This window comes from Puntigrus tetrazona, chromosome 4 (genome assembly GCF_018831695.1).
Source record: "Puntigrus tetrazona isolate hp1 chromosome 4, ASM1883169v1, whole genome shotgun sequence".
NCBI lineage: Eukaryota > Metazoa > Chordata > Actinopteri > Cypriniformes > Cyprinidae > Puntigrus > Puntigrus tetrazona.
In genome coordinates, this window is record NC_056702.1 from 20,073,549 (window position 1) to 20,094,096 (window position 20,548).

At 49.8% G+C, this 20,548-nt stretch overlaps 32 non-coding genes across 32 annotated transcripts; 11 read left to right on the forward strand and 21 right to left on the reverse strand.

The window, feature by feature from the left end:
- Window positions 1-364: 364 nt before the first annotated feature.
- trnal-aag lies at window positions 365-447 on the reverse strand. Its single transcript has one exon. It is a non-coding gene; the product is annotated as a tRNA-Leu (tRNA).
- A 94-nt stretch (window positions 448-541) lies between these two features.
- trnam-cau lies at window positions 542-617 on the forward strand. The gene has a single exon. It is a non-coding gene; the product is annotated as a tRNA-Met (tRNA).
- A 522-nt stretch (window positions 618-1,139) lies between these two features.
- trnal-cag lies at window positions 1,140-1,222 on the reverse strand. The gene has a single exon. It is a non-coding gene; the product is annotated as a tRNA-Leu (tRNA).
- A 1,045-nt stretch (window positions 1,223-2,267) lies between these two features.
- trnal-aag lies at window positions 2,268-2,350 on the reverse strand. The gene has a single exon. It is a non-coding gene; the product is annotated as a tRNA-Leu (tRNA).
- A 94-nt stretch (window positions 2,351-2,444) lies between these two features.
- trnae-cuc lies at window positions 2,445-2,522 on the forward strand. The gene has a single exon. It is a non-coding gene; the product is annotated as a tRNA-Glu (tRNA).
- A 524-nt stretch (window positions 2,523-3,046) lies between these two features.
- On the reverse strand, window positions 3,047-3,129 carry trnal-cag. The gene has a single exon. It is a non-coding gene; the product is annotated as a tRNA-Leu (tRNA).
- Window positions 3,130-4,193: 1,064 nt separating this feature from the next.
- Window positions 4,194-4,269, forward strand: trnam-cau. The gene has a single exon. It is a non-coding gene; the product is annotated as a tRNA-Met (tRNA).
- A 502-nt stretch (window positions 4,270-4,771) lies between these two features.
- Window positions 4,772-4,853, reverse strand: trnal-cag. Its single transcript has one exon. It is a non-coding gene; the product is annotated as a tRNA-Leu (tRNA).
- Window positions 4,854-5,902: 1,049 nt separating this feature from the next.
- Window positions 5,903-5,984, reverse strand: trnal-aag. Its single transcript has one exon. It is a non-coding gene; the product is annotated as a tRNA-Leu (tRNA).
- Window positions 5,985-6,078: 94 nt separating this feature from the next.
- trnam-cau lies at window positions 6,079-6,152 on the forward strand. The gene has a single exon. It is a non-coding gene; the product is annotated as a tRNA-Met (tRNA).
- A 529-nt stretch (window positions 6,153-6,681) lies between these two features.
- On the reverse strand, window positions 6,682-6,764 carry trnal-cag. The gene has a single exon. It is a non-coding gene; the product is annotated as a tRNA-Leu (tRNA).
- A 1,014-nt stretch (window positions 6,765-7,778) lies between these two features.
- Window positions 7,779-7,861, reverse strand: trnal-aag. The gene has a single exon. It is a non-coding gene; the product is annotated as a tRNA-Leu (tRNA).
- A 94-nt stretch (window positions 7,862-7,955) lies between these two features.
- Window positions 7,956-8,029, forward strand: trnam-cau. The gene has a single exon. It is a non-coding gene; the product is annotated as a tRNA-Met (tRNA).
- Window positions 8,030-8,558: 529 nt separating this feature from the next.
- Window positions 8,559-8,641, reverse strand: trnal-cag. The gene has a single exon. It is a non-coding gene; the product is annotated as a tRNA-Leu (tRNA).
- A 1,046-nt stretch (window positions 8,642-9,687) lies between these two features.
- On the reverse strand, window positions 9,688-9,770 carry trnal-aag. Its single transcript has one exon. It is a non-coding gene; the product is annotated as a tRNA-Leu (tRNA).
- Window positions 9,771-9,864: 94 nt separating this feature from the next.
- Window positions 9,865-9,940, forward strand: trnam-cau. The gene has a single exon. It is a non-coding gene; the product is annotated as a tRNA-Met (tRNA).
- Window positions 9,941-10,464: 524 nt separating this feature from the next.
- On the reverse strand, window positions 10,465-10,547 carry trnal-cag. Its single transcript has one exon. It is a non-coding gene; the product is annotated as a tRNA-Leu (tRNA).
- Window positions 10,548-11,590: 1,043 nt separating this feature from the next.
- Window positions 11,591-11,673, reverse strand: trnal-aag. Its single transcript has one exon. It is a non-coding gene; the product is annotated as a tRNA-Leu (tRNA).
- A 94-nt stretch (window positions 11,674-11,767) lies between these two features.
- On the forward strand, window positions 11,768-11,843 carry trnam-cau. The gene has a single exon. It is a non-coding gene; the product is annotated as a tRNA-Met (tRNA).
- A 525-nt stretch (window positions 11,844-12,368) lies between these two features.
- Window positions 12,369-12,451, reverse strand: trnal-cag. Its single transcript has one exon. It is a non-coding gene; the product is annotated as a tRNA-Leu (tRNA).
- A 1,046-nt stretch (window positions 12,452-13,497) lies between these two features.
- On the reverse strand, window positions 13,498-13,580 carry trnal-aag. The gene has a single exon. It is a non-coding gene; the product is annotated as a tRNA-Leu (tRNA).
- A 94-nt stretch (window positions 13,581-13,674) lies between these two features.
- trnam-cau lies at window positions 13,675-13,750 on the forward strand. The gene has a single exon. It is a non-coding gene; the product is annotated as a tRNA-Met (tRNA).
- A 528-nt stretch (window positions 13,751-14,278) lies between these two features.
- trnal-cag lies at window positions 14,279-14,361 on the reverse strand. The gene has a single exon. It is a non-coding gene; the product is annotated as a tRNA-Leu (tRNA).
- Window positions 14,362-15,406: 1,045 nt separating this feature from the next.
- Window positions 15,407-15,489, reverse strand: trnal-aag. Its single transcript has one exon. It is a non-coding gene; the product is annotated as a tRNA-Leu (tRNA).
- A 94-nt stretch (window positions 15,490-15,583) lies between these two features.
- On the forward strand, window positions 15,584-15,657 carry trnam-cau. The gene has a single exon. It is a non-coding gene; the product is annotated as a tRNA-Met (tRNA).
- Window positions 15,658-16,185: 528 nt separating this feature from the next.
- On the reverse strand, window positions 16,186-16,268 carry trnal-cag. The gene has a single exon. It is a non-coding gene; the product is annotated as a tRNA-Leu (tRNA).
- A 1,044-nt stretch (window positions 16,269-17,312) lies between these two features.
- Window positions 17,313-17,392, reverse strand: trnal-aag. Its single transcript has one exon. It is a non-coding gene; the product is annotated as a tRNA-Leu (tRNA).
- A 95-nt stretch (window positions 17,393-17,487) lies between these two features.
- On the forward strand, window positions 17,488-17,563 carry trnam-cau. The gene has a single exon. It is a non-coding gene; the product is annotated as a tRNA-Met (tRNA).
- A 526-nt stretch (window positions 17,564-18,089) lies between these two features.
- On the reverse strand, window positions 18,090-18,172 carry trnal-cag. Its single transcript has one exon. It is a non-coding gene; the product is annotated as a tRNA-Leu (tRNA).
- A 1,044-nt stretch (window positions 18,173-19,216) lies between these two features.
- Window positions 19,217-19,301, reverse strand: trnal-aag. The gene has a single exon. It is a non-coding gene; the product is annotated as a tRNA-Leu (tRNA).
- A 94-nt stretch (window positions 19,302-19,395) lies between these two features.
- On the forward strand, window positions 19,396-19,470 carry trnam-cau. Its single transcript has one exon. It is a non-coding gene; the product is annotated as a tRNA-Met (tRNA).
- Window positions 19,471-19,998: 528 nt separating this feature from the next.
- trnal-cag lies at window positions 19,999-20,081 on the reverse strand. Its single transcript has one exon. It is a non-coding gene; the product is annotated as a tRNA-Leu (tRNA).
- Window positions 20,082-20,548: the final 467 nt, after the last annotated feature.

Consider the following 20,548-nt stretch of genomic DNA (forward strand, 5'->3'; position numbering starts at 1 on the left):
CTGGCATTTGAAGTGAAATCTTCTGTCAATGGGAGGTCGTAGAACTAAAGGAAAGGACCTGAAAGCTAGTGCTTCGTTGTTCTACCTGAACAGGCAGCAAGTATAAGACACTGCATTCAGTCCAATGCCATCTTTTTATATAAAATGTCTCGGAAACTCATGCTGACTAATGCTGACTAATTCATGCAACGTGTGTCTTTGTGACGTTTTCTTAAGGTTTCATTGTGCAGGCCTTTGAAGCAAAGGTTCTGTCAATGGGAATCTTCAGCCAAATTGCAGCCATCCTGACACACTCGCTTGTCCGGAGCTGACTCTGGAGCCAGAGTAAAGGTCCCGAAAGCTAGCTCCTTGCTGTTCTGCCGCCTGTCAGAAGTGGGATTCGAACCCACGCCTCCAGAGGAGACTGCGACCTTAACGCAGCGCCTTAGACCGCTCGGCCATCCTGACAAAGGTGCTTGCTCACTGCCGACGCATTGCCGCTAGAGCTACAGGAACAGACCTGAAAACTGGTGCTTTACTGTTCTGCGCCGTAAGCTCACCAGCCTCGTTGGCGCAGTTAGGCAGCGCGTCAGTCTCATAATCTGAAGGTCGTGAGTTCGAGCCTCACACGGGCAGCTTGGTGCTTTTGCTTTTGATACCTGAGAGCACTTGGACGAAAGAGCAGATTTCTCTGTTTCCTGCCGTGTGCACAGCTCCTCTGGAGGGCCAGCAACATGGCGTGTTGTCAGGTTCCAAATCAGTTTGCTGAATCCCATCCATCCACATTGCTTTCAGTCCTGTGCCATCCTTTGATATGAGTTGTCTCGAAACTCATGCTGAACTAATGCAGTAATTCATGCACCGTGTGTCTTTGTGAGGTTTTCTTAAGGTTTCATTGTGCTGGCCTCCCAAGCTAAAGGTTCCGTCAATGGGAATCTTTTGTGATTCTCTTCAGCCGAATTACAGCCATCCTGACACACTGGCATGTCCAGAGCTGACTCTAGAGCCACAGTAAAGGTCCCGAAGCTAGCTCCTTGCTGTTCTGCCTGGTCAGTTAGGCAGCACGTCAGTCTCAGAATCGTGATTCCAGCAAAAGCCTGAGCAGAGTTACCAGCCTACTGGGGAAACGTCTAAGAGAACTGAAGCCAAAGGTTTTGCCCTGTCAGAAGTGGGATTCGAACCCACGCCTCCAGAGGAGACTGCGACCTGAACGCAGCGCCTTAGACCGCTCGGCCATCCTGACACACACGCTGTCACATCGCCGACGCATTGGCGCTAGAGCAACGGGAAAAGACCTGAAATCCGTCCCCACCACGGTGGCAAATCAACAACTGGCAGACGACCTGAACGAGTTCTACTGCAGGATTGAAAAGAAACCATTCTCACCTCCTGTAATCCCCTCTCCCCCCACACCTGCCCTTCAACTCAGCGAAGATGACGTGTGCCAGGTCTTCAGGAAGAACAAAAGAAGAAAGGCACCAGGCCCAGACGGTGTGACTCCAGCCTGTCTGAAAACCTGTGCCGACCACCAACTGGCCCCGTCTTCACACAGATTTTCAACAGATTATTGGAGCTGCGTTAGTGCCTTCATGCTTCAAACGCTCCACCATCATCCCCATCCCAAAGAAACCCCAAATTACTGGACTTAATGATTTCAGACCCGTGGCTCTAACATCTGTGGTCATGAAATCATTTGAAAAACTGGTTTTGGCTTATCTGAAGGACTTTACAGGACCCTTACTGGACAGAGCAAACAGGTCAGTGGATGATGCAGTCAATATGGGAATGCATAATGTTCTGCAACACCTAAACAGACCAGGGACTTATGTGAGGATCCTGTTTGTGGACTTTGGTTCGGCTGAACTAATGCAGTGATTTATGCAACGTGTGTCCTGGTGAGCTTTCATTTAGGTGAACATCGTGCTGGCATTTGAAGTGAAATCTTCTGTCAATGGGAGGTCGTAGAACTAAAGGAAAGGACCTGAAAGCTAGTGCTTCGTTGTTCTACCTGAACAGGCAGCAAGTATAAGACACTGCATTCAGTCCAATGCCATCTTTTTATATAAAATGTCTCGGAAACTCATGCTGACTAATGCTGACTAATTCATGCAACGTGTGTCTTTGTGACGTTTTCTTAAGGTTTCATTGTGCAGGCCTTTGAAGCAAAAGGTTCTGTCAATGGGAATCTTCAGCCAAATTGCAGCCATCCTGACACACTCGCTTGTCCGGAGCTGACTCTGGAGCCAGAGTAAAGGTCCCGAAAGCTAGCTCCTTGCTGTTCTGCCGCCTGTCAGAAGTGGGATTCGAACCCACGCCTCCAGAGGAGACTGCGACCTTAACGCAGCGCCTTAGACCGCTCGGCCATCCTGACAAAGGTGCTTGCTCACTGCCGACGCATTGCCGCTAGAGCTACAGGAACAGACCTGAAAACTGGTGCTTTACTGTTCTGCGCCGTAAGCTCACCAGCCTCGTTGGCGCAGTTAGGCAGCGCGTCAGTCTCTCATAATCTGAAGGTCGTGAGTTCGAGCCTCACACGGGCAGCTTGGTGCTTTTGCTTTTGATACCTGAGAGCACTTGGACGAAAGAGCAGATTTCTCTGTTTCCTGCCGTGTGCACAGCTCCTCTGGAGGGCCAGCAACATGGCGTGTTGTCAGGTTCCAAATCAGTTTGCTGAATCCCATCCATCCACATTGCTTTCAGTCCTGTGCCATCCTTTGATATGAGTTGTCTCGAAACTCATGCTGAACTAATGCAGTAATTCATGCACCGTGTGTCTTTGTGAGGTTTTCTTAAGGTTTCATTGTGCTGGCCTCCCAAGCTAAAGGTTCCGTCAATGGGAATCTTTTGTGATTCTCTTCAGCCGAATTACAGCCATCCTGACACACTGGCATGTCCAGAGCTGACTCTAGAGCCACAGTAAAGGTCCCAAAGCTAGCTCCTTGCTGTTCTGCCTGGTCAGTTAGGCAGCACGTCAGTCTCAGAATCGTGATTCCAGCAAAAGCCTGAGCAGAGTTACCAGCCTACTGGGGAAACGTCTAAGAGAACTGAAGCCAAAGGTTTTGCCGCCTGTCAGAAGTGGGATTCGAACCCACGCCTCCAGAGGAGACTGCGACCTGAACGCAGCGCCTTAGACCGCTCGGCCATCCTGACACACACGCTGTCACATCGCCGACGCATTGGCGCTAGAGCAACGGGAAAAGACCTGAAATCCGTCCCCCACCACGGTGGCAAATCAACAACTGGCAGACGACCTGAACGAGTTCTACTGCAGGATTGAAAAGAAACCATTCTCACCTCCTGTAATCCCCCTCTCCCCCACACCTGCCCTTCAACTCAGCGAAGATGACGTGTGCCAGGTCTTCAGGAAGAACAAAAGAAGAAAGGCACCAGGCCCAGACGGTGTGACTCCAGCCTGTCTGAAAACCTGTGCCGACCAACTGGCCCCGCCTTCACACAGATTTTCAACAGATTATTGGAGCTGCGTGTAGTGCCTTCATGCTTCAAACGCTCCACCATCATCCCCATCCCAAAGAAACCCCAAATTACTGGACTTAATGATTTCAGACCCGTGGCTCCTAACATCTGTGGTCATGAAATCATTTGAAAAACTGGTTTTGGCTTATCTGAAGGACTTTACAGGACCCTTACTGGACAGAGCAAACAGGTCAGTGGATGATGCAGTCAATATGGGAATGCATAATGTTCTGCAACACCTAAACAGACCAGGGACTTATGTGAGGATCCTGTTTGTGGACTTTGGTTCGGCTGAACTAATGCAGTGATTTATGCAACGTGTGTCCTGGTGAGCTTTCATTTAGGTGAACATCGTGCTGGCATTTGAAGTGAAATCTTCTGTCAATGGGAGGTCGTAGAACTAAAGGAAAGGACCTGAAAGCTAGTGCTTCGTTGTTCTACCTGAACAGGCAGCAAGTATAAGACACTGCATTCAGTCCAATGCCATCTTTTTATATAAAATGTCTGCTCATGCTCTAATCCTAATGCCATCTTTTCTTATATAAAATGTCTCAATGGAAACTCATGCTGACTAATGCTGACTAATTCATGCAACGCTCCTTGTGTCTTTGTCAGAAGTGGGATTTTTCTTAGAGGCTCGGCCATCCACAAAGGTGCTTGCTCACTGCAGCCATTGCCTTAGAGCTACAGGAACAGACCTGAAAACTGGTGCTTTACTGTTCTGCGCCGTAAGCTCACCAGCCTCGCTGGCGCAGTTAGGCAGCGCGTCAGTCTCATAATCTGAAGGTCGTGAGTTCGAGCCTCACACGGGCAGCTTGGTGCTTTTGCTTTTGATACCTGAGAGCACTTGGACAGCCAGATTTCTGACACACTGCTCCTCTGGAGGGCCAGCAACATGGCGTGTTGTCAGGTTCCAAATCAGTTTGCTGAATCCCATCCAGCCACATTGCTTTCAGTCCTGTGCCATCCTTTGATAGGTCCTCGAAACTCATGCTGAACTAATGCAGTAATTCATGCACCGTGTGTCTTTGTGAGAGTTTTCTTAAGGTTTCATTGTGCTGGCCTCCCAAGCCGCCTGTCAGTCAATGTGAATCTTTGTGATTCTCTTCAGCCGAATTACAGCCATCCTGACACACTGGCATGTCCAGAGCTGACTCTAGAGCCACAGTAAAGGTCCCAGAGCTAGCTCCTTGCTGTTCTGCCTGGTCAGTTAGGCAGCACGTCAGTCTCAGAATCGTGATTCCAGCAAAAGCCTGAGCAGAGTTACCAGCCTACTGGGGAAACGTCTAAGAGAACTGAAGCCAAAGGTTTTGCCGCCTGTCAGAAGTGGGATTCGAACCCACGCCTCCAGAGGAGACTGCGACCTGAACGCAGCGCCTTAGACCGCTCACCATCCTGACACACACGCTGTCACATCGCCGACGCATTGGCGCTAGAGCAACGGGAAAAGACCTGAAATCCGTCCCCCACCACGGTGGCAAATCAACAACTGGCAGACGACCTGAACGAACGAGTTCTACTGCAGGATTGAAAAGAAACCATTCTCACCTCCTGTAATCCCCTCTCCCCCCACACCTGCCCTTCAACTCAGCGAAGATGACGTGTGCCAGGTCTTCAGGAAGAACAAAAGAAGAAAGGCACCAGGCCCAGACGGTGTGACTCCAGCCTGTCTGAAAACCTGTGCCGACCAACTGGCCCCCGTCTTCACACAGATTTTCAACAGATTATTGGAGCTGCGTGTAGTGCCTTCATGCTTCAAACGCTCCACCATCATCCCCATCCCAAAGAAACCCCAAATTACTGGACTTAATGATTTCAGACCCGTGGCTCTAACATCTGTGGTCATGAAATCATTTGAAAAACTGGTTTTGGCTTATCTGAAGGACTTTACAGGACCCTTACTGGACAGAGCAAACAGGTCAGTGGATGATGCAGTCAATATGGGAATGCATAATGTTCTGCAACACCTAAACAGACCAGGGGACTTATGTGAGGATCCTGTTTGTGGACTTTGGTTCGGCTGAACTAATGCAGTGATTTATGCAACGTGTGTCCTGGTGAGCTTTCATTTAGGTGAACATCGTGCTGGCATTTGAAGTGAAATCTTCTGTCAATGGGAGGTCGTAGAACTAAAGGAAAGGACCTGAAAGCTAGTGCTTCGTTGTTCTACCTGAACAGGCAGCAAGTATAAGACACTGCATTCAGTCCAATGCCATCTTTTTATATAAAATGTCTCGGAAACTCATGCTGACTAATGCTGACTAATTCATGCAACGTGTGTCTTTGTGACGTTTTCTTAAGGTTTCATTGTGCAGGCCTTTGAAGCAAAAGTTCTGTCAATGGGAATCTTCAGCCAAATTGCAGCCATCCTGACACACTCGCTTGTCCGGAGCTGACTCTGGAGCCAGAGTAAAGGTCCCGAAAGCTAGCTCCTTGCTGTTCTGCCGCCTGTCAGAAGTGGGATTCGAACCCACGCCTCAGAGGAGACTGCGACCTTAACGCAGCGCCTTAGACCGCTCGGCCATCCTGACAAAGGTGCTTGCTCACTGCCGACGCATTGCCGCTAGAGCTACAGGAACAGACCTGAAAACTGGTGCTTTACTGTTCTGCGCCGTAAGCTCACCAGCCTCGTTGGCGCAGTTAGGCAGCGCGTCAGTCTCATAATCTGAAGGTCGTGAGTTCGAGCCTCACACGGGGCAGCTTGGTGCTTTTGCTTTTGATACCTGAGAGCACTTGGACGAAAGAGCAGATTTCTCTGTTTCCTGCCGTGTGCACAGCTCCTCTGGAGGGCCAGCAACATGGCGTGTTGTCAGGTTCCAAATCAGTTTGCTGAATCCCATCCATCCACATTGCTTTCAGTCCTGTGCCATCCTTTGATATGAGTTGTCTCGGAAACTCATGCTGAACTAATGCAGTAATTCATGCACCGTGTGTCTTTGTGAGGTTTTCTTAAGGTTTCATTGTGCTGGCCTCCCAAGCTAAAGGTTCCGTCAATGGGAATCTTTTGTGATTCTCTTCAGCCGAATTACAGCCATCCTGACACACTGGCATGTCCAGAGCTGACTCTAGAGCCACAGTAAAGGTCCCGAAAGCTAGCTCCTTGCTGTTCTGCCTGGTCAGTTAGGCAGCACGTCAGTCTCAGAATCGTGATTCCAGCAAAAGCCTGAGCAGAGTTACCAGCCTACTGGGGAAACGTCTAAGAGAACTGAAGCCAAAGGTTTTGCCGCCTGTCAGAAGTGGGATTCGAACCCACGCCTCCAGAGGAGACTGCGACCTGAACGCAGCGCCTTAGACCGCTCGGCCATCCTGACACACACGCTGTCACATCGCCGACGCATTGGCGCTAGAGCAACGGGAAAAGACCTGAAATCCGTCCCCCACCACGGTGGCAAATCAACAACTGGCAGACGACCTGAACGAGTTCTACTGCAGGATTGAAAAGAAACCATTCTCACCTCCTGTAATCCCCCTCTCCCCCACACCTGCCCTTCAACTCAGCGAAGATGACGTGTGCCAGGTCTTCAGGAAGAACAAAAGAAGAAAGGCACCAGGCCCAGACGGTGTGACTCCAGCCTGTCTGAAAACCTGTGCCGACCAACTGGCCCCCGTCTTCACACAGATTTTCAACAGATTATTGGAGCTGCGTGTAGTGCCTTCATGCTTCAAACGCTCCACCATCATCCCCATCCCAAAGAAACCCCAAATTACTGGACTTAATGATTTCAGACCCGTGGCTCTAACATCTGTGGTCATGAAATCATTTGAAAAACTGGTTTTGGCTTATCTGAAGGACTTTACAGGACCCTTACTGGACAGAGCAAACAGGTCAGTGGATGATGCAGTCAATATGGGAATGCATAATGTTCTGCAACACCTAAACAGACCAGGGACTTATGTGAGGATCCTGTTTGTGGACTTTGGTTCGGCTGAACTAATGCAGTGATTTATGCAACGTGTGTGCTGGCATTTGAAGTGAAATCTTCTGTCAATGGGAGGTCGTAGAACTAAAGGAAAGGACCTGAAAGCTAGTGCTTCGTTGTTCTACCTGAACAGGCAGCAAGTATAAGACACTGCATTCAGTCCAATGCCATCTTTTTATATAAAATGTCTCGGAAACTCATGCTGACTAATGCTGACTAATTCATGCAACGTGTGTCTTTGTGACGTTTTCTTAAGGTTTCATTGTGCAGGCCTTTGAAGCAAAAGGTTCTGTCAATGGGAATCTTCAGCCAAATTGCAGCCATCCTGACACACTCGCTTGTCCGGAGCTGACTCTGGAGCCAGAGTAAAGGTCCCGAAAGCTAGCTCCTTGCTGTTCTGCCGCCTGTCAGAAGTGGGATTCGAACCCACGCCTCCAGAGGAGACTGCGACCTTAACGCAGCGCCTTAGACCGCTCGGCCATCCTGACAAAGGTGCTTGCTCACTGCCGACGCATTGCCGCTAGAGCTACAGGAACAGACCTGAAAACTGGTGCTTTACTGTTCTGCGCCGTAAGCTCACCAGCCTCGTTGGCGCAGTTAGGCAGCGCGTCAGTCTCATAATCTGAAGGTCGTGAGTTCGAGCCTCACACGGGGCAGCTTGGTGCTTTTGCTTTTGATACCTGAGAGCACTTGGACGAAAGAGCAGATTTCTCTGTTTCCTGCCGTGTGCACAGCTCCTCTGGAGGGCCAGCAACATGGCGTGTTGTCAGGTTCCAAATCAGTTTGCTGAATCCCATCCATCCACATTGCTTTCAGTCCTGTGCCATCCTTTGATATGAGTTGTCTCGAAAACTCATGCTGAACTAATGCAGTAATTCATGCACCGTGTGTCTTTGTGAGGTTTTCTTAAGGTTTCATTGTGCTGGCCTCCCAAGCTAAAGGTTCCGTCAATGGGAATCTTTTGTGATTCTCTTCAGCCGAATTACAGCCATCCTGACACACTGGCATGTCCAGAGCTGACTCTAGAGCCACAGTAAAGGTCCCGAAAGCTAGCTCCTTGCTGTTCTGCCTGGTCAGTTAGGCAGCACGTCAGTCTCAGAATCGTGATTCCAGCAAAAGCCTGAGCAGAGTTACCAGCCTACTGGGGAAACGTCTAAGAGAACTGAAGCCAAAGGTTTTGCCGCCTGTCAGAAGTGGGATTCGAACCCACGCCTCCAGAGGAGACTGCGACCTGAACGCAGCGCCTTAGACCGCTCGGCCATCCTGACACACACGCTGTCACATCGCCGACGCATTGGCGCTAGAGCAACGGGAAAAGACCTGAAATCCGTCCCCACCACGGTGGCAAATCAACAACTGGCAGACGACCTGAACGAGTTCTACTGCAGGATTGAAAAGAAACCATTCTCACCTCCTGTAATCCCCCTCTCCCCCACACCTGCCCTTCAACTCAGCGAAGATGACGTGTGCCAGGTCTTCAGGAAGAACAAAAGAAGAAAGGCACCAGGCCCAGACGGTGTGACTCCAGCCTGTCTGAAAACCTGTGCCGACCAACTGGCCCCGTCTCTTCACACAGATTTTCAACAGATTATTGGAGCTGCGTGTAGTGCCTTCATGCTTCAAACGCTCCACCATCATCCCCATCCCAAAGAAACCCCAAATTACTTGGACTTAATGATTTCAGACCCGTGGCTCTAACATCTGTGGTCATGAAATCATTTGAAAAACTGGTTTTGGCTTATCTGAAGGACTTTACAGGACCCTTACTGGACAGAGCAAACAGGTCAGTGGATGATGCAGTCAATATGGGAATGCATAATGTTCTGCAACACCTAAACAGACCAGGGACTTATGTGAGGATCCTGTTTGTGGACTTTGGTTCGGCTGAACTAATGCAGTGATTTATGCAACGTGTGTCCTGGTGAGCTTTCATTTAGGTGAACATCGTGCTGGCATTTGAAGTGAAATCTTCTGTCAATGGGAGGTCGTAGAACTAAAGGAAAGGACCTGAAAGCTAGTGCTTCGTTGTTCTACCTGAACAGGCAGCAAGTATAAGACACTGCATTCAGTCCAATGCCATCTTTTTATATAAAATGTCTCGGAAACTCATGCTGACTAATGCTGACTAATTCATGCAACGTGTGTCTTTGTGACGTTTTCTTAAGGTTTCATTGTGCAGGCCTTTGAAGCAAAAGGTTCTGTCAATGGGAATCTTCAGCCAAATTGCAGCCATCCTGACACACTCGCTTGTCCGGAGCTGACTCTGGAGCCAGAGTAAAGGTCCCGAAAGCTAGCTCCTTGCTGTTCTGCCGCCTGTCAGAAGTGGGATTCGAACCCACGCCTCCAGAGGAGACTGCGACCTTAACGCAGCGCCTTAGACCGCTCGGCCATCCTGACAAAGGTGCTTGCTCACTGCCGACGCATTGCCGCTAGAGCTACAGGAACAGACCTGAAAACTGGTGCTTTACTGTTCTGCGCCGTAAGCTCACCAGCCTCGTTGGCGCAGTTAGGCAGCGCGTCAGTCTCATAATCTGAAGGTCGTGAGTTCGAGCCTCACACGGGCAGCTTGGTGCTTTTGCTTTTGATACCTGAGAGCACTTGGACGAAAGAGCAGATTTCTCTGTTTCCTGCCGTGCACAGCTCCTCTGGAGGGCCAGCAACATGGCGTGTTGTCAGGTTCCAAATCAGTTTGCTGAATCCCATCCATCCACATTGCTTTCAGTCCTGTGCCATCCTTTGATATGAGTTGTCTCGAAAACTCATGCTGAACTAATGCAGTAATTCATGCACCGTGTGTCTTTGTGAGGTTTTCTTAAGGTTTCATTGTGCTGGCCTCCCAAGCTAAAGGTTCCGTCAATGGGAATCTTTTGTGATTCTCTTCAGCCGAATTACAGCCATCCTGACACACTGGCATGTCCAGAGCTGACTCTAGAGCCACAGTAAAGGTCCCGAAAGCTAGCTCCTTGCTGTTCTGCCTGGTCAGTTAGGCAGCACGTCAGTCTCAGAATCGTGATTCCAGCAAAAGCCTGAGCAGAGTTACCAGCCTACTGGGGAAACGTCTAAGAGAACTGAAGCCAAAGGTTTTGCCGCCTGTCAGAAGTGGGATTCGAACCCACGCCTCCAGAGGAGACTGCGACCTGAACGCAGCGCCTTAGACCGCTCGGCCATCCTGACACACACGCTGTCACATCGCCGACGCATTGGCGCTAGAGCAACGGGAAAAGACCTGAAATCCGTCCCCACCACGGTGGCAAATCAACAACTGGCAGACGACCTGAACGAGTTCTACTGCAGGATTGAAAAGAAACCATTCTCACCTCCTGTAATCCCCTCTCCCCACACCTGCCCTTCAACTCAGCGAAGATGACGTGTGCCAGGTCTTCAGGAAGAACAAAAGAAGAAAGGCACCAGGCCCAGACGGTGTGACTCCAGCCTGTCTGAAAACCTGTGCCGACCAACTGGCCCCGTCTTCACACAGATTTTCAACAGATTATTGGAGCTGCGTGTAGTGCCTTCATGCTTCAAAACGCTCCACCATCATCCCCATCCCAAAGAAACCCCAAATTACTGGACTTAATGATTTCAGACCCGTGGCTCTAACATCTGTGGTCATGAAATCATTTGAAAAACTGGTTTTGGCTTATCTGAAGGACTTTACAGGACCCTTACTGGACAGAGCAAACAGGTCAGTGGATGATGCAGTCAATATGGGAATGCATAATGTTCTGCAACACCTAAACAGACCAGGGACTTATGTGAGGATCCTGTTTGTGGACTTTGGTTCGGCTGAACTAATGCAGTGATTTATGCAACGTGTGTCCTGGTGAGCTTTCATTTAGGTGAACATCGTGCTGGCATTTGAAGTGAAATCTTCTGTCAATGGGAGGTCGTAGAACTAAAGGAAAGGACCTGAAAGCTAGTGCTTCGTTGTTCTACCTGAACAGGCAGCAAGTATAAGACACTGCATTCAGTCCAATGCCATCTTTTTATATAAAATGTCTCGGAAACTCATGCTGACTAATGCTGACTAATTCATGCAACGTGTGTCTTTGTGACGTTTTCTTAAGGTTTCATTGTGCAGGCCTTTGAAGCAAAAAAGGTTCTGTCAATGGGAATCTTCAGCCAAATTGCAGCCATCCTGACACACTCGCTTGTCCGGAGCTGACTCTGGAGCCAGAGTAAAGGTCCCAAAGCTAGCTCCTTGCTGTTCTGCCGCCTGTCAGAAGTGGGATTCGAACCCACGCCTCCAGAGGAGACTGCGACCTTAACGCAGCGCCTTAGACCGCTCGGCCATCCTGACAAAGGTGCTTGCTCACTGCCGACGCATTGCCGCTAGAGCTACAGGAACAGACCTGAAAACTGGTGCTTTACTGTTCTGCGCCGTAAGCTCACCAGCCTCGTTGGCGCAGTTAGGCAGCGCGTCAGTCTCATAATCTGAAGGTCGTGAGTTCGAGCCTCACACGGGCAGCTTGGTGCTTTTGCTTTTGATACCTGAGAGCACTTGGACGAAAGAGCAGATTTCTCTGTTCCTGCCGTGTGCACAGCTCCTCTGGAGGGCCAGCAACATGGCGTGTTGTCAGGTTCCAAATCAGTTTGCTGAATCCCATCCATCCACATTGCTTTCAGTCCTGTGCCATCCTTTGATATGAGTTGTCTCGAAAACTCATGCTGAACTAATGCAGTAATTCATGCACCGTGTGTCTTTGTGAGGTTTTCTTAAGGTTTCATTGTGCTGGCCTCCCAAGCTAAAGGTTCCGTCAATGGGAATCTTTTGTGATTCTCTTCAGCCGAATTACAGCCATCCTGACACACTGGCATGTCCAGAGCTGACTCTAGAGCCACAGTAAAGGTCCCAAAAGCTAGCTCTTTGCTGTTCTGCCTGGTCAGTTAGGCAGCACGTCAGTCTCAGAATCGTGATTCCAGCAAAAGCCTGAGCAGAGTTACCAGCCTACTGGGGAAACGTCTAAGAGAACTGAAGCCAAAGGTTTTGCCGCCTGTCAGAAGTGGGATTCGAACCCACGCCTCCAGAGGAGACTGCGACCTGAACGCAGCGCCTTAGACCGCTCGGCCATCCTGACACACACGCTGTCACATCGCCGACGCGCATTGGCGCTAGAGCAACGGGAAAAGACCTGAAATCCGTCCCCCACCACGGTGGCAAATCAACAACTGGCAGACGACCTGAACGAGTTCTACTGCAGGATTGAAAAGAAACCATTCTCACCTCCTGTAATCCCCTCTCCCCACACCTGCCCTTCAACTCAGCGAAGATGACGTGTGCCAGGTCTTCAGGAAGAACAAAAGAAGAAAGGCACCAGGCCCAGACGGTGTGACTCCAGCCTGTCTGAAAACCTGTGCCGACCAACTGGCCCCCGTCTTCACACAGATTTTCAACAGATTATTGGAGCTGCGTGTGTAGTGCCTTCATGCTTCAAACGCTCCACCATCATCCCCATCCCAAAGAAACCCCAAATTACTGGACTTAATGATTTCAGACCCGTGGCTCTAACATCTGTGGTCATGAAATCATTTGAAAAACTGGTTTTGGCTTATCTGAAGGACTTTACAGGACCCTTACTGGACAGAGCAAACAGGTCAGTGGATGATGCAGTCAATATGGGAATGCATAATGTTCTGCAACACCTAAACAGACCAGGGACTTATGTGAGGATCCTGTTTGTGGACTTTGGTTCGGCTGAACTAATGCAGTGATTTATGCAACGTGTGTCCTGGTGAGCTTTCATTTAGGTGAACATCGTGCTGGCATTTGAAGTGAAATCTTCTGTCAATGGGAGGTCGTAGAACTAAAGGAAAGGACCTGAAAGCTAGTGCTTCGTTGTTCTACCTGAACAGGCAGCAAGTATAAGACACTGCATTCAGTCCAATGCCATCTTTTTATATAAAATGTCTCGGAAACTCATGCTGACTAATGCTGACTAATTCATGCAACGTGTGTCTTTGTGACGTTTTCTTAAGGTTTCATTGTGCAGGCCTTTGAAGCAAAAGGTTCTGTCAATGGGAATCTTCAGCCAAATTGCAGCCATCCTGACACACTCGCTTGTCCGGAGCTGACTCTGGAGCCAGAGTAAAGGTCCCGAAGCTAGCTCCTTGCTGTTCTGCCGCCTGTCAGAAGTGGGATTCGAACCCACGCCTCCAGAGGAGACTGCGACCTTAACGCAGCGCCTTAGACCGCTCGGCCATCCTGACAAAGGTGCTTGCTCACTGCCGACGCATTGCCGCTAGAGCTACAGGAACAGACCTGAAAACTGGTGCTTTACTGTTCTGCGCCGTAAGCTCACCAGCCTCGTTGGCGCAGTTAGGCAGCGCGTCAGTCTCATAATCTGAAGGTCGTGAGTTCGAGCCTCACACGGGCAGCAGCTTGGTGCTTTTGCTTTTGATACCTGAGAGCACTTGGACGAAAGAGCAGATTTCTCTGTTTCCTGCCGTGTGCACAGCTCCTCTGGAGGGCCAGCAACATGGCGTGTTGTCAGGTTCCAAATCAGTTTGCTGAATCCCATCCATCCACATTGCTTTCAGTCCTGTGCCATCCTTTGATATGAGTTGTCTCGAAACTCATGCTGAACTAATGCAGTAATTCATGCACCGTGTGTCTTTGTGAGGTTTTCTTAAGGTTTCATTGTGCTGGCCTCCCAAGCTAAAGGTTCCGTCAATGGGAATCTTTTGTGATTCTCTTCAGCCGAATTACAGCCATCCTGACACACTGGCATGTCCAGAGCTGACTCTAGAGCCACAGTAAAGGTCCCGAAAGCTAGCTCCTTGCTGTTCTGCCTGGTCAGTTAGGCAGCACGTCAGTCTCAGAATCGTGATTCCAGCAAAAGCCTGAGCAGAGTTACCAGCCTACTGGGGAAACGTCTAAGAGAACTGAAGCCAAAGGTTTTGCCGCCTGTCAGAAGTGGGATTCGAACCCACGCCTCCAGAGGAGACTGCGACCTGAACGCAGCGCCTTAGACCGCTCGGCCATCCTGACACACACGCTGTCACATCGCCGACGCATTGGCGCTAGAGCAACGGGAAAAGACCTGAAATCCGTCCCCACCACGGTGGCAAATCAACAACTGGCAGACGACCTGAACGAGTTCTACTGCAGGATTGAAAAGAAACCATTCTCACCTCCTGTAATCCCCTCTCCCCACACCTGCCCTTCAACTCAGCGAAGATGACGTGTGCCAGGTCTTCAGGAAGAACAAAAGAAGAAAGGCACCAGGCCCAGACGGTGTGACTCCAGCCTGTCTGAAAACCTGTGCCGACCAACTGGCCCCGTCTTCACACAGATTTTCAACAGATTATTGGAGCTGCGTGTGCCTTTCATGCTTCAAACGCTCCACCATCATCCCCATCCCAAAGAAACCCCAAATTACTGGACTTAATGATTTCAGACCCGTGGCTCTAACATCTGTGGTCATGAAATCATTTGAAAAACTGGTTTTGGCTTATCTGAAGGACTTTACAGGACCCTTACTGGACAGAGCAAACAGGTCAGTGGATGATGCAGTCAATATGGGAATGGCATAATGTTCTGCAACACCTAAACAGACCAGGGACTTATGTGAGGATCCTGTTTGTGGACTTTGGTTCGGCTGAACTAATGCAGTGATTTATGCAACGTGTGTCCTGGTGAGCTTTCATTTAGGTGAACATCGTGCTGGCATTTGAAGTGAAATCTTCTGTCAATGGGAGGTCGTAGAACTAAAGGAAAGGACCTGAAAGCTAGTGCTTCGTTGTTCTACCTGAACAGGCAGCAAGTATAAGACACTGCATTCAGTCCAATGCCATCTTTTTATATAAAATGTCTCGAAACTCATGCTGACTAATGCTGACTAATTCATGCAACGTGTGTCTTTGTGACGTTTTCTTAAGGTTTCATTGTGCAGGCCTTTGAAGCAAAAGGTTCTGTCAATGGGAATCTTCAGCCAAGCCAAATTGCAGCCATCCTGACACACTCGCTTGTCCGGAGCTGACTCTGGAGCCAGAGTAAAGGTCCCGAAAGCTAGCTCCTTGCTGTTCTGCCGCCTTGTCAGAAGTGGGATTCGAACCCACGCCTCCAGAGGAGACTGCGACCTTAACGCAGCGCCTTAGACCGCTCGGCCATCCTGACAAAGGTGCTTGCTCACTGCCGACGCATTGCCGCTAGAGCTACAGGAACAGACCTGAAAACTGGTGCTTTACTGTTCTGCGCCGTAAGCTCACCAGCCTCGTTGGCGCAGTTAGGCAGCGCGTCAGTCTCATAATCTGAAGGTCGTGAGTTCGAGCCTCACACGGGGCAGCTTGGTGCTTTTGCTTTTGATACCTGAGAGCACTTGGACGAAAGAGCAGATTTCTCTGTTTCCTGCCGTGTGCACAGCTCCTCTGGAGGGCCAGCAACATGGCGTGTTGTCAGGTTCCAAATCAGTTTGCTGAATCCCATCCATCCACATTGCTTTCAGTCCTGTGCCATCCTTTGATATGAGTTGTCTCGAAACTCATGCTGAACTAATGCAGTAATTCATGCACCGTGTGTCTTTGTGAGGTTTTCTTAAGGTTTCATTGTGCTGGCCTCCCAAGCTAAAGGTTCCGTCAATGGGAATCTTTTGTGATTCTCTTCAGCCGAATTACAGCCATCCTGACACACTGGCATGTCCAGAGCTGACTCTAGAGCCACAGTAAAGGTCCCGAAAGCTAGCTCCTTGCTGTTCTGCCTGGTCAGTTAGGCAGCACGTCAGTCTCAGAATCGTGATTCCAGCAAAAGCCTGAGCAGAGTTACCAGCCTACTGGGGAAACGTCTAAGAGAACTGAAGCCAAAGGTTTTGCCGCCTGTCAGAAGTGGGATTCGAACCCACGCCTCCAGAGGAGACTGCGACCTGAACGCAGCGCCTTAGACCGCTCGGCCATCCTGACACACACGCTGTCACATCGCCGACGCATTGGCGCTAGAGCAACGGGAAAAGACCTGAAATCCGTCCCCCACCACGGTGGCAAATCAACAACTGGCAGACGACCTGAACGAGTTCTACTGCAGGATTGAAAAGAACCATTCTCACCTCCTGTAATCCCCTCTCCCCACACCTGCCCTTCAACTCAGCGAAGATGACGTGTGTGCCAGGTCTTCAGGAAGAACAAAAGAAGAAAGGCACCAGGCCCAGACGGTGTGACTCCAGCCTGTCTGAAAACCTGTGCCGACCAACTGGCCCCCGTCTTCACACAGATTTTCAACAGATTATTGGAGCTGCGTGTAGTGCCTTCATGCTTCAAACGCTCCACCATCATCCCCATCCCAAAGAAACCCCAAATTACTGGACTTAATGATTTCAGACCCGTGGCTCTAACATCTGTGGTCATGAAATCATTTGAAAAACTGGTTTTGGCTTATCTGAAGGACTTTACAGGACCCTTACTGGACAGAGCAAACAGGTCAGTGGATGATGCAGTCAATATGGGAATGCATAATGTTCTGCAACACCTAAACAGACCAGGGACTTATGTGAGGATCCTGTTTGTGGACTTTGGTTCGGCTGAACTAATGCAGTGATTTATGCAACGTGTGTCCTGGTGAGCTTTCATTTAGGTGAACATCGTGCTGGCATTTGAAGTGAAATCTTCTGTCAATGGGAGGTCGTAGAACTAAAGGAAAGGACCTGAAAGCTAGTGCTTCGTTGTTCTACCTGAACAGGCAGCAAGTATAAGACACTGCATTCAGTCCAATGCCATCTTTTTATATAAAATGTCTCGAAAACTCATGCTGACTAATGCTGACTAATTCATGCAACGTGTGTCTTTGTGACGTTTTCTTAAGGTTTCATTGTGCAGGCCTTTGAAGCAAAAAGGTTCTGTCAATGGGAATCTTCAGCCAAATTGCAGCCATCCTGACACACTCGCTTGTCCGGGCTGACTCTGGAGCCAGAGTAAAGGTCCCGAAAGCTAGCTCCTTGCTGTTCTGCCGCCTGTCAGAAGTGGGATTCGAACCCACGCCCAGAGAGACTGCGACCTTAACGCAGCGCCTTAGACCGCTCGGCCATCCTGACAAAGGTGCCTTGCTCACTGCCGACGCATTGCCGCTAGAGCTACAGGAACAGACCTGAAAACTGGTGCTTTACTGTTCTGCGCCGTAAGCTCACCAGCCTCGTTGGCGCAGTTAGGCAGCGCGTCAGTCTCATAATCTGAAGGTCGTGAGTTCGAGCCTCACACGGGCAGCTTGGTGCTTTTGCTTTTGATACCTGAGAGCACTTGGACGAAAGAGCAGATTTCTCTGTTTCCTGCCGTGTGCACAGCTCCTCTGGAGGGCCAGCAACATGGCGTGTTGTCAGGTTCCAAATCAGTTTGCTGAATCCCATCCATCCACATTGCTTTCAGTCCTGTGCCATCCTTTGATATGAGTTGTCTCGGAAACTCATGCTGAACTAATGCAGTAATTCATGCACCGTGTGTCTTTGTGAGGTTTTCTTAAGGTTTCATTGTGCTGGCCTCCCAAGCTAAAGGTTCCGTCAATGGGAATCTTTTGTGATTCTCTTCAGCCGAATTACAGCCATCCTGACACACTGGCATGTCCAGAGCTGACTCTAGAGCCACAGTAAAGGTCCCGAAAGCTAGCTCCTTGCTGTTCTGCCTGGTCAGTTAGGCAGCACGTCAGTCTCAGAATCGTGATTCCAGCAAAAGCCTGAGCAGAGTTACCAGCCTACTGGGGAAACGTCTAAGAGAACTGAAGCCAAAGGTTTTGCCGCCTGTCAGAAGTGGGATTCGAACCCACGCCTCCAGAGGAGACTGCGACCTGAACGCAGCGCCTTAGACCGCTCGGCCATCCTGACACACACGCTGTCACATCGCCGACGCATTGGCGCTAGAGCAACGGGAAAAGACCTGAAATCCGTCCCCACCACGGTGGCAAATCAACAACTGGCAGACGACCTGAACGAGTTCTACTGCAGGATTGAAAAGAAACCATTCTCACCTCCTGTAATCCCCTCTCCCCCCACACCTGCCCTTCAACTCAGCGAAGATGACGTGTGCCAGGTCTTCAGGAAGAACAAAAAGAAGAAAGGCACCAGGCCCAGACGGTGTGACTCCAGCCTGTCTGAAAACCTGTGCCGACCAACTGGCCCCCGTCTTCACACAGATTTTCAACAGATTATTGGAGCTGCGTGTAGTGCCTTCATGCTTCAAACGCTCCACCATCATCCCCATCCCAAAGAAACCCCAAATTACTGGACTTAATGATTTCAGACCCGTGGCTCTAACATCTGTGGTCATGAAATCATTTGAAAAACTGGTTTTGGCTTATCTGAAGGACTTTACAGGACCCTTACTGGACAGAGCAAACAGGTCAGTGGATGATGCAGTCAATATGGGAATGCATAATGTTCTGCAACACCTAAACAGACCAGGGACTTATGTGAGGATCCTGTTTGTGGACTTTGGTTCGGCTGAACTAATGCAGTGATTTATGCAACGTGTGTCCTGGTGAGCTTTCATTTAGGTGAACATCGTGCTGGCATTTGAAGTGAAATCTTCTGTCAATGGGAGGTCGTAGAACTAAAGGAAAGGACCTGAAAGCTAGTGCTTCGTTGTTCTACCTGAACAGGCAGCAAGTATAAGACACTGCATTCAGTCCAATGCCATCTTTTTATATAAAATGTCTCGGAAACTCATGCTGACTAATGCTGACTAATTCATGCAACGTGTGTCTTTGTGACGTTTTCTTAAGGTTTCATTGTGCAGGCCTTTGAAGCAAAAGGTTCTGTCAATGGGAATCTTCAGCCAAATTGCAGCCATCCTGACACACTCGCTTGTCCGAGCTGACTCTGGAGCCAGAGTAAAGGTCCCGAAAGCTAGCTCCTTGCTGTTCTGCCGCCTGTCAGAAGTGGGATTCGAACCCACGCCTCCAGAGGAGACTGCGACCTTAACGCAGCGCGCCTTAGACCGCTCGGCCATCCTGACAAAGGTGCTTGCTCACTGCCGACGCATTGCCGCTAGAGCTACAGGAACAGACCTGAAAACTGGTGCTTTACTGTTCTGCGCCGTAAGCTCACCAGCCCTCGTTGGCGCAGTTAGGCAGCGCGTCAGTCTCATAATCTGAAGGTCGTGAGTTCGAGCCTCACACGGGGCAGCTTGGTGCTTTTGCTTTTGATACCTGAGAGCACTTGGACGAAAGAGCAGATTTCTCTGTTTCCTGCCGTGTGCACAGCTCCTCTGGAGGGCCAGCAACATGGCGTGTTGTCAGGTTCCAAATCAGTTTGCTGAATCCCATCCATCCACATTGCTTTCAGTCCTGTGCCATCCTTTGATATGAGTTGTCTCGAAAACTCATGCTGAACTAATGCAGTAATTCATGCACCGTGTGTCTTTGTGAGGTTTTCTTAAGGTTTCATTGTGCTGGCCTCCCAAGCTAAAGGTTCCGTCAATGGGAATCTTTTGTGATTCTCTTCAGCCGAATTACAGCCATCCTGACACACTGGCATGTCCAGAGCTGACTCTAGAGCCACAGTAAAGGTCCCAAAGCTAGCTCCTTGCTGTTCTGCCTGGTCAGTTAGGCAGCACGTCAGTCTCAGAATCGTGATTCCAGCAAAAGCCTGAGCAGAGTTACCAGCCTACTGGGGAAACGTCTAAGAGAACTGAAGCCAAAGGTTTTGCCGCCTGTCAGAAGTGGGATTCGAACCCACGCCTCCAGAGGAGACTGCGACCTGAACGCAGCGCCTTAGACCGCTCGGCCATCCTGACACACACGCTGTCACATCGCCGACGCATTGGCGCTAGAGCAACGGGAAAAGACCTGAAATCCGTCCCCACCACGGTGGCAAATCAACAACTGGCAGACGACCTGAACGAGTTCTACTGCAGGATTGAAAAGAAACCATTCTCACCTCCTGTAATCCCCTCTCCCCCCACACCTGCCCTTCAACTCAGCGAAGATGACGTGTGCCAGGTCTTCAGGAAGAACAAAAGAAGAAAGGCACCAGGCCCAGACGGTGTGACTCCAGCCTGTCTGAAAACCTGTGCCGACCAACTGGCCCCCGTCTTCACACAGATTTTCAACAGATTATTGAGCTGCGTGTAGTGCCTTCATGCTTCAAACGCTCCACCATCATCCCCATCCCAAAGAAACCCCAAATTACTGGACTTAATGATTTCAGACCCGTGGCTCTAACATCTGTGGTCATGAAATCATTTGAAAAACTGGTTTTGGC